This window comes from Papaver somniferum, chromosome 9 (genome assembly GCF_003573695.1).
Source record: "Papaver somniferum cultivar HN1 chromosome 9, ASM357369v1, whole genome shotgun sequence".
Lineage (NCBI taxonomy): Eukaryota > Viridiplantae > Streptophyta > Magnoliopsida > Ranunculales > Papaveraceae > Papaver > Papaver somniferum.
The window spans coordinates 33,435,049-33,453,109 of record NC_039366.1 but is presented as its reverse complement, the minus strand read 5'-3'; the positions used below and the strand labels follow the sequence as shown (position 1 = coordinate 33,453,109).

General features: G+C 36.5%; 1 non-coding gene across 1 annotated transcript; it reads left to right on the top strand.

Moving 5' to 3' along the window:
* The first annotated feature begins 379 nt into the window (after positions 1-379).
* LOC113314624 lies at positions 380-470 on the top strand. The gene has a single exon (XR_003342504.1). It is a non-coding gene; the product is annotated as a small nucleolar RNA U54 (small nucleolar RNA).
* The last annotated feature ends 17,591 nt before the right edge of the window (positions 471-18,061 follow it).

The following is an 18,061-nucleotide window of genomic DNA, read 5'->3' as shown; positions in this document are numbered from 1 at the left end:
TTTGTTATAATACTTGACAATACTTGTTAACGTTGGTTTGGTTTTCGAAGTTAGAATGACTGTTAGTTGTCTTTGATTGTTGAGTGGTTCTGGATCTTATGGTTTTTGTATCTTGTACTGTAATAGTTGCTTTTAGGTGAAATTAAACATTTTTTTGTTTGTTTGTATTATTCGATATGTTTTTCTTTCTAATGGTATATTTAGAATGCGTTATTTACTAATGTGACTCAACTGATTTATCTTGTTTATAGTAACTATTTACATAGTTGCATTGTCTGAATATATGATAATTTGCTTCTGACCTTGCTTTAGAATGTGTTATGTCTTATGTAGAAACAATTGCACATGTGTGCTTCTTGAGGACCCTATTTATAGAGTTGGCTCAATGATTATATTCCTTGCACAGGCTATATACGCTATTCTCATTAGTATATTATCAATAGGATAAAACCTAAATTCGTATCAGAGCTTTGCTACAATAATATTTAGTAATTGTGACTATCCTGTATTTGTCTTGTCCTACGTTTATGGGTCATGTGTCGGATATGTCTGCTAAACGGTCATGTTCTACTTCTTCTTACCGTATTTTGTGCTTGTTTAGGATCATTTGTGTAGTGTTAGCTCAATAATTGCATGCCTTACATAGGAAATATACGTTATTCTATTGGTATGTTATCAATAGGATGAAAATGTTAAATGTATATGACAACTTTGCTGCAATATAATTGAGTAAATATTATTTTACTATGTTCTCTTTCTCTACAGTTGTAGGTAGTGTCCTGTATATCTAAATGAACAACAAATGTTAATTTTCTGTGTTGTCTTCCTCTTCGGTTGTGAGTAGTGTCAGTTATATCTAAATGAACATTTTCTACATCATCGCACTGTATTATAACTTTCATTCAATAATTCTAACAGTTTTAAACGACAACATGTTGATGAGTTTATGGAGTTTTTATTGATAAGTTCAATGTAGGCGTTTGGTCATCAAAAACTAAGTAATCTTCTTCAGCCTCTTTGCCCTACTGCTCATTTTACTTCCTATATAAATTTACTTTAATGAAAATAATTCTCTACCCGTTTTTCTCCATCTTCTCAGGGACCAATTATCTTTTAGGTTCCATTGTTTTTAATCCTTTTCTTTGCTCAAACTTATTACATGAAAATTTTGGATAAAGTGTTAAAGTACGTCATGGGTGATAGGAAAGATTATCTATTATTTTGTTGGGTAAGCTATTGTTGCTAGTGGAATACAAAATATATTTTTATAGTTGTGGAATCAACAGTAGTTGAGATACATTTTCTACATCCATGTTCCCTAATTCATGGTCTTACATTCAATTTAGTTTATTATTTCAATTAGCATAAATAGGAACTTTAATTGGATGTAAAATGTAAAACATTGAAAATGATGAAAAACCTTTGATGTCAAAGAAGCTTGTAAAATTATGGGGAGATGATTATCCATGAAAATGTCACTTTGGCCCAGAGAATACAATCTTTTTAGATGATTCCCCATATAAAGCACTATCAAATCCAGTAAGTCCATCGTATTTTTATTTGATTTTCATGGTATTATTATCAAATTTTGTATTTCTTAGTCGTTTCTTGTATTTAGCCGAATAGTGGCATATTCCCTCTATCTTACGGTTGGGACGATTTTACTGACACATTATTAGGTAAGGCTTACTTTAAATCTGATGCCTATTTTCGTATTCAAACATCGCGCTTGAAAAGTGGATTAAAAGTAATTTTTAACTAATTTTCGGCACACATCCACATAAAAAATTTGAATATATTGCATTGGTACTTACTTTTAGAATTTGCAAACATGCACTAACGGAAATATTCGTACACATTTGAAGAAATTGCATTTATACAGTGGTGGTGACATTCGAGATTTTGTAAAAGAAAACCCATTTGGTAAACCTGCAGTTACTGAAGGTGACCAATGGTTTTTGTTTTATTCAAAAATTTATGAGGAAGAGGGAGGTGTTCTTCATAGTGGGGGGAGTGACGAGATGGTGATTAAGTTTAACGAGTTTTTATCAATATATGGCATGTTATTATCAACAAAACATTGTTTATAAAGAGTTCACATTTTGAAGCATTTTTCGAATACAATTACAATATATATGTGGTATTTTACATTTTTAGATATAAAGAACATCATCAAATGAATAACATATATTCTGCATTTATAAATATAAAAAGGTAACGCATGACTCAAATATAATAAACAGAAAATTTTCGGAGAATCATATTATATAAGTTGTTTCTTTTACTTTCCATACAAGGAGGTTATTGTTAGTAATACGAAAAACCTAAGAAAAACATTGGTAGTGATACCAAAAATCTTAAAGAAGAGTTGTAGAAATTTCTCATGTTAACAATTCATTTTTCACAATTTTATAAAGATGTACCAAGAAAAAAAATGCATATTTATATTTTCAAATATAATAAAAATATATAAAAAAAGTAACACAAAAATGCGTATGGTAAACAATAATTTTTATGGGACTTATACTGTGTAAGATGTTTCTTATATTACTCATACAAGATGTTTATTGATAACAGTAAATGAATGTCTTATATATTATGAATCGCGACAGTAATTTAAAGAAGTTCCGAATTTTGAGTAAAAATGAGTTTGTTCAATTTATAAGGATGTTTCCAAGTTGGAACTATGTTATTTGGATTCTATTTAAGGGACCCTATCATTGGGAAGAACCCATGGGTTCCATGAATTTTGAATGCTTTGAATTATTTAAATTTTGGTGTTTTATCCTAAGTTAGCGAGTTGAGAATACTTTTTTGCTCTCTTTAAATTTCTTGTTAATTTTTCTATTTTTACCTTGAGGTGGAAATTTTGAAGGAACTTTTTTTTTGGAACTAGTAAAGAAAAACACCAATTTTGGTGGACCAATAAAATAACTATAGTTCACACATAATAAATAATGTATCCCATGTATAGACAACAAACAAGTTCAATAATCAATGCTCATTTTTTATCAATTCTGTTAAATGATCAGATTGTTTGAATCCGCAATATATCCACATGCGTTCCTCCTCTTTGAATAGAGCATATCACAATTCGTTATCTATTCTAAATTGTTCAGCTTAAGCTGGAATTATTGTATCTAGATAAAATGTCTTAATGTTTTTTTTTTACGTTACACAACGATTGTTTTTATCTTCTAAAAGCAAAAAGAAAAAACAACAAAATAAAATTCACCAGGATTTGACAAATTGCAATTCCTACAAATAGTTTATAAGTCAAAAACTAACTCATGTAAGAAACAAAAACATTTTTTTCTTTTTTTTTCTTTTGTAAAGTACTCTTACTTCTGATTGTCAAAAACCTTCATGGTATCTGTTTGGAAATTGGAAACAAATATATTTTTGCTTCTCTAGAATTGTGTACGTTTTAGAAATCAAAAGTGAAATAATGTAATCACTCTATATTTGAGTTTCATACTAAAGTTTGCAAGTTAAAAAAAAATCTACTTCTTATGTGAAATATCCAAACACTCTCGTAGTCATTGAATCAAGTTAACTTTGTTAGATTTAATTATCTAATCTTGGTTTAGGTTCAAGAGTATGAACATTACTTAATTAAGATCAACATTAGAAAATGGATAAGCTTAAGTGCGCCATCACATTTGTGCTAAAGACTAGTCATTTCATCAATGAAATGATCAGACACAAAGCTACATATAAGTTAAAGATGGCTTTCGCCTCTCCCAAAATTTAAAACAACTTCCTCTGTTCACGTTAAATTATTTAGTTTCTTTGAAAAGTTTCTTTTCAGTAAATATTTTAAAACTTATAAAATATATCGAAAGATATTTTACAAAAAAATTTATCAGAATTTTAGTTAGGTAAATACCACGTATGACAACTCTTTTGCGGTTTTTTTAGCTTTACTTACTCTTTCCTAAAATGTTTTCATTTTTAACATAAGGTTTTATATTTTTTTTTCTTATCCACGAAAAGATTAAAAAACAATAAAAAAGTGAACAAGAAAGTAGTAGCTAATGAAATCATGCATATTATATAAAATTGGCTAAATGGTTGATCCACCTGATGGTATCTGATTATAGTTGCATCTTTTCTGATGACTACACCCAAATACATCTGAAGGCTATAAACTACTAAAACATACAAGATTCAAGATGAACAAGATTTCAATAGCATGAAAAGTAAAGATTAACACAAGCATATAACGTGGTTCGGCCATGAAGACCTACATCCACGGGAAAGAAGATGTTTTCTTTATTGATTATAAGGTCTTACCCTTGAAAGAGCTAAAAATATCACTTAGATTTCTTACTCTTTCTTTGTCTAGATCTCTCTCAGGAATTCTCTGTAGAAAGACCATCTAATAATACATAAGTTGTCCATCTCCTTCTACATAGCCTGGTATTTATAAGGAAATTAGACTCGTGGAGGCTTGATTGTCCGAGATGGTGGGCCCATCGTACACCGCCTTCGCTGCTTCGGACTGGTTCTATACTATTGAAAAACTGGGGTACAACAACCACACCCAATATTTCACTTAGAAATCTGTATGGACAAACTCCAATATACTTTTTAGAGAATCAACTATACAGTCAGACTCAATCTAGATAAAAAAGTATATCAAAGAGTTTATATCTCAATCTCTCGATTTGATATATACTCAAGCAAATAGAAATCTGCGAGTCTTTATCAAATACTAGAGAGATAACTTGGATGGTACCAAAGACCAATATCCAAGTGTCAATCAATTTAAATCAACAATCAAAAGGTCGGATACTCTAATTGATTGAACAACGCACAACCTGTGATATTTCAATTATATAACAAAATATAATGCGGAAAAGAAATAACACAGACACCATAATTTTGTTAACGAGGAAACCACAACTGCAGAAAAAACCTCGGGACCTAGTCCAGATTGAATAAACACTGTATTAAGCCGCTACAGACACTAGGCTACTCCAAATTAACTTCGGTCTGGACTGTTGTTGAACCCCAATCTATCTCACACTGATCCAAGGTACAGTTATGCTCTTACGTCTCTGATCCCAGCAGGATGCTACGTACTTGATTCCCTTAGATGATCTCACCCACAACTAAGAGTTTCTACGACCCAAAGTCGAAGAATTTAATAAAAAAATATGTATCACACAGAAAAGTCTACGGTAATAGATAAATATGTCTCCCACGAATATACCTACGAGTTTTGTTCCGTCTTTTTTGATAAATCAAGGTGAACAGGAACCAATTGATAAATCGGACTTATATTCCCGAAGAACATCCTAGTATTATCAATCACCTCAGAATAATCTTAATCGAGACAACGAAAAAAGATATTGTGGAATCACAAACGATAAGACGAAGCATTTGTGATTTCTTTTATATCTTTCCTATCAGAGATATCAATCTCAAACCAATTATTACAATTGTACTCGTACGATAGAAACAACAAGATCAAATCACACAACTACGAGAAAGTAATATCGATCGGTCTGGCTTCACAATCCCAATAAAGTCTTCAAGTCGTTAACCTGGTTTAGAAGAAGAAACCAAAGGTTAAAGGAGAATCGACTCTAGCTTAGCACAACTAGTATCACACACAAGGTGTGGGGATTAGGTTTCCCAGTTGCTAGAGTTCTCCCTTATATAGTCTTTCAAATCAGGGTTTGCAATCAATGTTAGCTTGGTAACAAAGCATTCAATATTCACCGTTTGATGAAAACCTGATTTAGATTCAAGCTAATATCTTTCAATCGTTAGATCGAAAACTAGCTTGTTACACACAAATGAAATGCACGTTTCTAGGCTTGTGTAACCGTACCCAAATTTGTAAATTTGTTGGTTCAACAATAGTCAACCAAATGGTTAGCCATATGATCACTTTCATATCAACCATATTCTTCTTCACCATAACTAGTTCAAGTGACTCAAATGAACTAGTTAGAGAGTTGTTCAATTACAAGGAAATCTTATGTAACTACACAAGACACAATCGAAGCAAAAACGATTTGATTCACTCGAATCGGTTCGTGAACTATATAGCCACGGTTTGCATTTTCATTCCTTAGTTTATATAAGAATAAATTCACAAACATCATTTTTAGATATAACCTACCCAAGTTCGCGGACTGGGTTCATGGACTTAAGTTCCCGGACGGAGTTCACAAACTCCAGCAGTAATCTCGGGACAAGAACTTCCGCCAGTTCGCGGACTTGGCTCACGCCACCATGCCGGTTTTCTTGATCAATAATGTTCGCAAACTTCGGTTCAAGGAATAAGGACTTATACATATATGTGTTTCCACAATAATGCTTATATCCTCCAATGGTTATATAATCTAAAGTCTCATTTCAATCATTGGAACATTCTTAGAGGACGTTGATATTCTATAGTTGTTATTCACAAACTATTTTTCGTCAAAGTAAGCAATTTCCAAAGTGATTGAAACTTGTCATGACTTTCGTCACTAGGTAAAGATGAACTTGGTTAAAGCGAAAGCTTAGCAACACATATTTCGAGAAATAGATATGAGAGATAAACTCGGCTCGAAATAGTAAATGTGTATGATCTAAGTCTATATAGCAAAACGACTTTTGTCTCAAGAAGGGAGATAAATAGACTTTTGAGTGATAGATAAGTTCAAGTCTGCACATACCTTTTAGTCGATGAAGATCCACCGGTTCCTTGAGTAGTCCTTCGTCTTGTATGATGATTGCCATAGAGTTCTTGAGCTCAACTACACTTTCTATCCTAGTCCGAGACCTTAGCTATAGTAGACTAGAAATCAAGACTTATAGTTTTGATCACTAACATTGACAAACATGTTTGAGATAGCAACGCATGCGAGTTCGACCGAGCAATGCTATAACAATCTCCCCCTTTGTCAATTTTAGTGACAAAACTATCAATATATTTGGAATACAAAAAATAAATAAATTAACTTTTGTAGCTTCTATTCCATAGGCCCAATCTTCAACATTACTTGAAATCTTCGTCACTTCCAAGTACTCCAATGATCCCAAAGTTTGTAAGTTCAGCATCATCATTGTTGAAAATCCATAGCTATAACAACGAGAAAACAAGAGTTCTCAATCATTTTTATACAGTGTCATAGTATCATTACACAACATCAAAGTTGAATTGTATCACAACTTCAACAACAATACTATGGTGATATGTATCACTCCCCCTTAGTTAATACTCCATCTCATATGGAAACCACTCCCCATTACATAATGATCGGAAAACCATATGTATTTGTAGTGTGAACTACATATTAATTCTCCCCCTTTTTGTCAATAAAATTGGCAAAGGTACAAGAACGGGATCCTAATGAAATTTCCGAAAGAGACATTTCTTGACCAAAAGAAAGCAAAAATATATCATCTTATTTAGATGCAATCATAAAGCCTAATCTAAATGCATTCATCAAGGAGTTTGTAAATATGCAAGATAACCCCTATAATATTCCACAACCGCACTCCCCACGAAGATTTGGCAATTAAGCACTAGTTCAATTAAGAACTCTCCCCCATAAAATGTCATTCTCGAAAGAACAACAAGAGAGACCTTAATTTCGAAAGAAAAGAAGGATTTCTTTATACATAACAAATCACATACAAGTATGAATTTTAATCCAAAAATATTCAATTAAACTAACCACAAGAGAACCCATGATTAATTTAATCGACAAATGCTCAACATAAGTGAACTTATGGAGACTTAAAAACATACAATTAGATTAATCACAAGAGAACCCATAATTAATCTAATCGAAATACGCAACCAATCTAATCACAAAAGTAATCAATTTAATTGGTCATGCTCAACATAAGAAAACTTACGGAGCAACAAATAAATAACCAAACAAGATGATTAATTTAATTGAATATGCTCGACATAAAGTACCTCACGGAACAACAACATAACTAATCATAAAAATAATCAACTTGGTCGTTCAATGCTCAACATAAGACACTTTACGGAGCCTCACAGTAATACATAAAATATGGATCAGGGAAGATCAATACTGAGGAATACACAAGGATTCATTCTATTTTCCATCACTATTCGCATAACGACATTCAATAGACATAATCCTTGCAAACAAAAGATTTTAACCTATCTTCCATCAATAATTGACATAATAGGCTTAACTTTTGTATTTGTCAAAAGTCTATTCATTCTTTTATCAATACATGCATATCGACATAGGAAAGACTTTACTTTTGACAAGGTATGGAATAATCATAGTTCACGGACGTAAACACACATATCCCCTAACAAATTTGCAATATATAAAACCATAAAGATTAATACTGCAAAAATCATCTTCCAAACAAATTTAGAATTTTAAACCAATAAATCTAAAAACATGAAGATGAAAACATTGGACATAGCTATGTGTAATCACAATAATGGATATTCCAAACTCTAGTTATTGTTCTAACAAAACAAGAAAATAGAAGATTTACTAGGAAAATAAAGGAGAAAATCAAAGTTCGTTTTGAGAACCTCATATCTTTCAATGAATCCATCAACGAAGGTATCACTGATTTCCTTTATTCTCTTGACTGTAGACACACCATGTTCATGAGTTAGAACACTAACTTTGCGATCAACAACCCGAGCGAGCTGTCTAGCCTTGGCGCAGTCCATGATGAGCTTCTTTTTATTCCGTATCAGAATATTCTGATTAGCAAGGATTCTGGCCTGACCATCCAAGAGTTGGTTTATTTGCAGTTGAAGATTTGCAAACTCGACCTTTGAATCGTTCTGAACACGAATCAAATCCTTGACAGAATCATCAATACAGGAGTTGTGATCCTTTCTTTCAAGCATCTTCTTTAGAACTAGCTCTTGAATTGACTCACGTCCTTGAGCGTCTTCCTCCATATCAAGATGCACAATCTCTTGAGATTTTGCAGAGTTCTCCATATAATTTTTGTTAGGGATGGAGAGACACAATATAGAGTAATATATATGTGTATGTAAACAGGAGAAGAAAACTCTTGTTTTTGGAAACCCTAAGAACTCTCAAGAGGAGGACGCGGACGTTTGTGAACTGTTAGCACAAAAACTCGCACAAAAACCAAACTGAAATAATATACAACATACTTGAGCATTTCTCAATAAATTTCCTTGCACCTCTCAAGTTAGAAACAAGGAAAAGAATACTTGGAGTCAGGTGATAGAGTGGAAATTAATCCCACTGTGATCATCGAGAAAGGAGTTGTATATATCGTCTGACAGTTTGATCTTCGTGTTCTTCGCCTTTCTACGGTTGTCTTTCATCCCAGAAGAGTAAGACACGATGTGTTTATCATATCCGTCAGAAGGCTTTCTCTGAGGAATAAATCTAGGACCTCTTGCAACTGGTTCAAGAGGATCAGAATAGATAGGAATCCAAGACTTAGATTTACCAGAAATACTCTTATAAACACAGGGAATGCTTTTATCGGAAGCACATGAATTTATACCACTAGAAAGCATTTGATCCTTGTGATGATTTCTAGGAAAGAGATCATATCTATAAGGCTTTTGGTTTTCTGTGGGCATGCGATTCACTACAGTAGTCAACTGACTATTTATTCCATTGAGAGTAGAAAGAAGCAAATTATGAAGTTTAGAAATTTGTTTTCTCCTGGCAAAAAAATGGATAACATAGTGATTATTTTTCCCACAGAATGTATAGGTTCTTGGAGAAGCAATAACCGACACCTGTTTTAACTTCATAGCCATATGAGAAGATTGCAAGTTATGTAACCCTTTCTTGACACAACCTTCTTCTGGAAAATCCTGCATGTACTACAATCCATGAGAATTAATTTTTACAGAAGAATTTCTCCTTAAGACAAAGTTTTCCTTTTCCAAGGATCTGCACTGTTCATTGGCTAGAGTAAGGGATGCTTCTAGTTTCTCTTTTTCGACACGAAGACTGTAAAGCTCTGATGAATGTGTCTCGATCAAACGTTTTTCTCTAATTGAGTCTTCCTTAACAATATCCTCAAGAACAATAATCTTTTCACGCTGTAGAGTAGTCTCTTGGAGAAGTTTATCAATATTTTTAGAGAAGGACTCAATGATGCTATAGAGTTCATGTTCTCGATCAAGAGACTTTTCAAATTCATCAATAAGTTGATCATGATCCTGAAAATAAATAATCTTAGCAGAGTTTTTTGAGATTCTGGTGAGCTTCATCTCAACTTTTGCCATAGTGCCCAATGTCTCATCAGAGAGAGATATGTCATCACGAGATGAACCAATCTTCTAACCTCGGGATTCAGAAGAATCATCTAAGGAGTAATCCTTTGAGGTATTCCCAAGACATTTGGCATAGTTAAAAGCTTTAGAAGACATCTTGGTATGCATATATGTCAGAGATTCTGTCCTCAAACTCATATTGCCGCAAACACAGACTTGTAAGGTCTTTTAAACGTGTTTGCCTTATCTGATACCAATTGAAAAAGTGGGGGTACAACAACCACACCCAATATTTCGCTTAGAAATCTGTATGGACAAACTCCAATATACTTTCTAGAGAATCAACTAGATAGTCAGATTCAATCTAGATAAAAAGTATATCAAAGACTTTATATCTCAATCTCTCGATTTGATATATACTCAAGCAAATAGAAATATGCGAGTTTTTATCAAATACTAGAGAGATAACTTGGATGGTACCAAAGACCAATATCCAAGTGTCAATCAATTTAAATCAACAATCAAAAGGTCGGATATTCTAATTGATTGAAAAACGCACAATCTGTGATATTTCAATTATATAATAAAATATAATGCGGAAAAGAAATAACACAGACACCAGAATTTTGTTAACGAGGAAATCACAAATGCAGAAAAACCCTGGGACCTAGTCCAGATTGAACACACACTGTATTAAGCCACTACAGACACTAGCCTACTCCAAATTAACTTTGGCCTGGACTGTTGTTGAACACCAATCAATCTCACACTGATCCAAGGTACAGTTATGCTCATACGTCTCTGATCCCAACAGGATACTACATACTTGATTCCCTTAGATGATCTCACCCACAACTAAGAGTTGCTACGGCCCAAAGTCGAAGACTTTAATAAACAAATCTGTATCACACAGAAAAGTATACGGTAATAGATAAATCCGTCTCCCATGAATATACCTACGAGTTTTGTTCCATATTTTGATAAATCAAGGTGAACATGAACCAATTGATAAACCAGACTTATATTCCCGAAGAACAACCTAGTATTAACAATCACCTCACAATAATCTTAATCGACGCAGCGAAAAAAGATATTGTGGAATCACAAATGATGAGATGAAGTGTTTGTGATTTCTTTTATATCTTGCCTATCAAAGATATCATTTTCAAGCCAATTATTACAATTGTACTCGTACGATAGAAACAACAAGATCAGATCACATAACTACGAGAAAGTAGTATCGGCCTGACTTCACAATCCCAATGAAGTATTTAAGTCGTTAACCTGGTTTAGAAGAAGAAACCAAAGGTTAAAGGATAATCGAGTCTAGCTTAGCACAACTAGTATCACACACAAGGTGTGGGGATTAGGTTTCCCAGTTTCTAGAGTTCTCCCTTATATAGTCTTTCAAATCAGGGTTTGCAATCAATGTTAGCTTGGTAACAAAGCATTCAATATTCACCGTTAGATGAAAACCTGATTTAGATTCAAGCTAATATCTTTCAACCATTAGATAGAAAAGTAGCTTGTTACATACAAATGAAATGCACGTTTCTAGGCTTGTATAACCATACCAAAACTTGTACATTTGTTGGTTCAAGAATAGTCAACCAAATGGTTAGCCATATGATCACTTTCATATCAACCATATTCTTCTTCACCATAACTAGTTCAAGTGACTCAAATGAACTAGTTAGAGAGTTGTTCAATTGCAAGGAAATCTCATGTAACTACGCAAGACACAATCGAAGCAAAAACGTTTTGATTCACTCGAATCGGTTCATGAACTATATAGCCACGGTTTGCATTTGCATTTCTTAGTTTATATAAGAATAAGTTCACAAACATCGTTTTTAGATATAACCTACTCAAGTTCCCGGACGGAGTTCACAAACTCCAGCAGAAATTCTCGGGACAAGAACTTCCGCCAGTTCGAGGACTGAGTTCGCGGACTTGTCTCACGCCACCATGCCGGTTCTCTTGATCAATAAAGTTCGCAAACTTCGGTTCAAGGAATAAGCACTTATACATATATGTGTTTCCACAATAATGCTTATATCCTCCAATGGTTATATAATCTAAACTCTCGTTTCAATCATTGGAACATTCTTAGAGGACGTTGATATTCTATAGTTGTTATTCACAAACTATTTTTCGTCAAAGTAAGAAATTTCCAAAGTGATTGAAACTTGTCATGACTTTTATCACTAGGTAAAGATGAACTTGGTTAAAGCGAAAGCTTACTAACACATATTTCGAGAAATAGATAGGCGAGATAAACTCGGCTCGAAATAGCAAATGTGTATAATCTAAGTCCATATAGCAAAACGATTTTTGTCTCAAGATAGGAGATAAATAGACAATTGAGTTCTAGATAAGTTCAAGTCTCCACATATCTTTTAGTCGATGAAGATCCACCGGTTCCTTGAGTAGTCCTTCGTCTTGTATGATAATTTCCATGGAGTTCTTGAGCTCAACTACGCTTTCTATCCTAGTCCGAGACGTTAGCTATAGTATACTATAAATCAAGACTTATAGTTTTTATCACTAACATTGACAAACATGCTTGAGATAGCAACGGACGCGAGTTCGACCGAGAAATGCTCTAACAACTATCCCTCGTGATGTCTTGCTTGGTTCTCCCTCCGAGTTGTCTCACTCTCCTCCATACCGTGCAACCCTTCTTTGGAGAACATCGTGCTCTGTCACTTCTGGGTTGTAGTATAGATCGTACGAGTCTTCTGTCACGATATAGATCTGCCCACATATTTCCCTTGTCCTTCATTAAATGCGGTCCTTATTTTTATACTTGACCGTTTGAGCGTATTAGACTACTCCTTACACGCGTCATTCATGTGACGTTGTAGAAGGCGTCTCGATTCAGACAAACTCTCCTTTTTAGAGGATGATTCGATGCTCCTGTCTTATCATTTTATCATGGGATCATCCCTTAGGATGTTGAAACGTGGTCATTGGGTATTTAACCCTCACATTTTGCTCCTTTTCTTTGCAACTTGCTGAGGGCATGATGGGAAGAAAACTTCGTAACCATCCCGTCCTTTTCGCCATGTCCGCGATTACCGCCACGTCTGCACTTTTAGTGCGCTTTTACCCGTTGGACTTGAGGCGTCGGTTGGTTATCCCTTGGTTTCTTATAAAATCTTTTGGGATGAGAGAATTTCGCCTTTATTATCTGTTTTCGGAGTTCAGAACTTTTTCATTCTTTCTCTCCTTTGTCTCTTACTGTTCCTTCTTAACTTCTTGTCTCAGATAAAGAAGTTTATAATGTCTGGGAGAAACTATCCATCTCGCTCTTCAAGACGGTATGGTCCCCTGGCTTTACTTTTCCTTTTGTTTTCTCCGGTAGTTTTACACCGTTACTTTGGACTGTGTGTCTATTATACTTGTCTGGATCAATGGTTCTTGTCATTGATTTATTTTTCTTGGGTTATGTGATCATCATGATTTTTTTCATGATTCCCCCATTATTCTTCGTTCTGTGAAGTTTCTAAGGATCGTCATTATTTATTTTTGTCCACCTTTTTTGATTTCTCTTTTCTTTATTTGCAACTGTTCTAACTCCATCCTTCTGTTTGCTTTTTTAGCAACACCGGGAAAGGTCCGATGAGAAATCCAATCTTCGACCATTCCTCCGGAATTTCTGATGATGCTTTTCTGGAATCGGTGAGGGTTAGACATCGTCTTTAAAAGTTTCAGATCTATTTTTCTACTCCTGAGGGTCAGTTTGGTGTTCTTTCGAAGAGCCTTTTCGTGGAGAACCCTTGTGGTCCCAACGAGATCATTGTCGCAGTCGGCCAACTCGATGTTGGCCTTCGTCTTCCTCTGTATTGTCCGCTGGATCCTTTCCAGTACGAGGTATTGTGTAAGCTTGACCCTCAGCGAGCTATATTTCAGCCCAATGGTAATTTTTATAGGATTGCCCGAGAGTGTTCTCGTCGAAGTCAGGGTAAGGTTACCGAGCACGAGTTGAATCAGTTCGTTCCTTCTCAAAGGGATTTGTACAACTCTGATAATTTTGTGGAGAACTATTGGTTTCAACAGTCTGATACCTTTGACGGTTTTGGAGTTGGTATTTCTAGATCTCGGAGAGCTATCCGAGGTCCTCCGCTTATGACCGATTTAGATTCTCCTATTTCTACTTAGCGTTCACTTTGTAAGACTCACGATCCTAAGTGGCTTGTTGCTCCTATTCAGATTGTGAGGCCTTACATTTTTGGTTGGGATGAACTTGGCAATTTTCTTCCTGGCCTTCCTGAGATGCACGCCAATCTGCCCTCCTACAGGCCTTGGGAGCTTAAATGGGTCATTTCTCGTAAGCGTTCTTCTCAGTCTGCTCGGGCTATTGAGGATGCTAAGGTAGAAAATACTGTTTCTAATATTTTAACGTATATATATATATATATATATATACATACCTTGCCCCTGTTTTATGCCGTAGCAGCTGATGATTTCATTTTTTGTCAGAGGAGAAGGGTTGTTGATGGTTCTGGGCCATCTAATGCTTCAACCAATGTGGCAGAGCCTACCATGGAGGTAGATGTTGGTGCGCTATTTGGTGAAGATGAAGTAGTAGACCTTACTGATGCATTCTTTGATGATCTTGACCAAGCTTTGTTGGATGATCCCGACAATCTCGATGGTGGTGCTTTTGGATCGGGAGCGAGTCTACCCCAGGCGAGTGATCCCGCTGACGAGGGTGCTCTTTCCGATATGAGTGCTCGGATTGGTGATGTGTTAATGTTGGTGGTGTTCTTCCAGTGGTTCCGAGTATAGGTACTCCCGGTGTACCAAGTAATTTTGCGAGCGGGTTTCCCTCTGCTCCAGTGGGTCCCTCTAGTTCGTCTTCCACCGTGTTTGGAGGGTCCGAGGCGATGAAGATGCTGTGCTCGGACCAGTATGCTCGACCGAGCGAGGACGAGAAAGCTCATATCTTGACTTCTTTACCTAAGTATGCTCAGCAGCAGCTCGTGCATGCAGTATGTATTGGACACCTTTTTTTTTTCTTAGTGCCCCAGTTCTGATTGGTGTTATTTTCTGATGTACTAGAGCAACAATTTGAGGACTAGTACGCTGTCCGAGACTCGTGTCGTTAGGAAGCGAGCCAGGGCTTCTGAACAAGAGGTTCAGAATCTTCGTTCTGCCGTGACGATGGTTAAGCAGGAGCCTTGTCTGCTTGCCAGGATAAGAGAGAATTAGAAGGTATGTATTTGTTCCTTCATTTCAGTTTTTATGTCGTCATAGTAGGTTTTAGACTTCTGAACTAGCCCCTATATTGGTAGCCATGGTCAAACGGTTGGAGGAGGAGATAGATAATGCTAGTCATAGGCATGCTAGAGAACGTAGCAGTCTTAAACTCGATGTGAGTGCGCGTCAGTGCAAGATTGACTCATTGGAGCAAGATAATGCAAAACTTCAGGATCATGTAAATGTACATCGGGATAGCATTGTGGAGCTCCGTGGGATGTTGGATAAGGCTAAGAAGGTGGCAGTGGAACGCTCGGACGATATCAAGCTCCTCCGACTTTAGAAAGATGAACTTATTGAATGTCAGTCCAATCATTTGCCTCAATTGGCACAATCCGAGGATGATAGGGAGGCATTGAGGCAACTCAAGCGGAAGTTTATCGCAGAGGGAGCGTGATAGACATATGTTATCATGCCCCACTGATGATGCGGCTATAACTCCTGCTGAAGCGAGGATTAGTGCTCTAGACACCGAAAATATTCAATTAGAACAGAATTTAGCTGCCGTTTTATTTGAGAATGAAGGTTTCTCGATGGAAATATTCGTTTTTTACGCATTTATCCTTCATGATATTTCTGTCGAACTGACCTTCTCCGTTTGTTTTGCTTGCAGCGGCTCGTAAGCGAAGTGCAGAGTTGGAGAAGCTATTGAAGGAAGAGAGAGCTGCTAGGCATAGTCTTGATGAGGAGCTAAATGAGTTGGTGAATCAACATGAAGAGGAGTTGGCAGCTGAGCGTGCTGATAAGAATGAGAAGTTAAGCAAACTTCGCGCGGAGTGCAAGGCTTTGGTGACTAAAGCCTGTAAATCCGCTGTGCTTCGTGAGCGTCAACAGGTTGATGCAGCTTCTACTGCTAATGTTGCGATCCCACCACCATTCGTCGAGCCCGAGCAAGAGGCTCTTGATGCCTAAGATCAGATGGACACTGATCAAGGCGCTCCTGGTGGCGGACATGCTTGTGCTTGTCTGCCTTCTTGTGCATTTAAGTGTTGCCTTTTAAGGACTTTGAGTTTTCTTCTTTTGACCTCTGGTTTTCGTCCGAGGGCGTAGTAGTAAACGTTGTTTGGTAGGTTCTCGTGCTCCTTGCGATACAAAAATAATTTTTTATCTTTGGGAAGTCCTCAAACGTGGGAGGCGCTTTTGATATTTCCCATTAACTTATTTACCAGCATGGCTAGTGACTTTTTATATTGTTATGGTCTCGCGTTGCTTGTTTTTTAAAGGCTTTTGGTGTATATTCTTGGTCCAACCATTAGTGACATAGCCAAGGAGTGATCAATTCCTTAATTGGATAGGTAATCTCTTACAGTGCTGGGATTCAAATATAACAGACCTTCCTTTATTCTTCGCGCCTTTGTGGGCTCGTTAATAGTGTCCAGTTTAGGTTACACTTGCCCTTTGAGTGATCAGATGTTTGAGTCACCCTCTGTTTGTTTAACCCGGTTTTTGGGGGGAGATATCTCGGTCAAGTGATTCTTGCCTTGTCCTGAGGTAAGTACCTTGATTCTGGGTATCTCCTGTTATGGCAGGACATCATCTGATATCATGATCGTGATGCATTACCTTAGGTCTTGTGGCCGTGCAAGGTAGCTTAGGTATTGTACCCGCATCATTCATTGTAGAATGAGAAGTTTGGCTAGCATCATGCCATAGTCTTGATTGACTTTGATTATAATGCAAGTATGATAGGATTAATCTATATGCACATATAAAGCAAAAAGCAAGAAATAAAAGGAAAAAATATGGACAAAAAACGAAAACATTAAATCAGCGGAAAATACACAAAAGGGGTAATTTTATTATCTTAAAAAGAGGGTTTGGTGAACCCTTAGTACATTTGAGGGAGGTTTCATGACCTGTTTACATGTATGGATTATGCCCTATTCTAATATGTTGACCTTCTGAGCGTCAGCCTACATGGGCTTTGTGTTTCTCTGGGTACTTAGCATGTTATGGGTGTGTTATCGCTTCCCTATTAAGTTTGGGAAGCTTGTGTGCTTCATCATCTGCCTTGGAAATGATCGAACAGGCTCCTCTTCGAGTGGGAATCGGTTCCTCCGACTCGTAGTGGCATGGTAGGATCTCGTGCAGAGTTTTGTTGTCTGGGCCCAATTGTTTCTGATGGGCATACTTGTTGTATCCTCAGGTATACCTCCAATGACAGTTGTTAACCCTCTGAGGTACCAGATCGGGGTTCTCCTCAGGATTGGTTGGCTTCAAGGGCTTCGTCTCCGAGGTGGGTTTCTTTCCTCAGGTGAAGGCCTCATCTATTTGGACTGTTGCCTCAACTGTTGCGATCGCTTCTGTAGCTGAGGTGAGAACGATTGGGGTCGTTTCAGTCATCGATCTATGGATGATCCGACTAGCTCATGGTATATCGTGTATCCAATCGCGTCTACTGGCTCCCTGTGCGTCTGTATTTGTCCGGGCCATATGAGCGATTACTTTGTTAATGGCCCTTCGGGGGATGTTTCCGCTATCTGGTGCGGTGGTGGTTCGAATATCGTGAGCCACGAGTTTGTTAGGGACATCATGGTCCGGGTCGGGCCCATGGGTTGTGTTTTTTGCCCA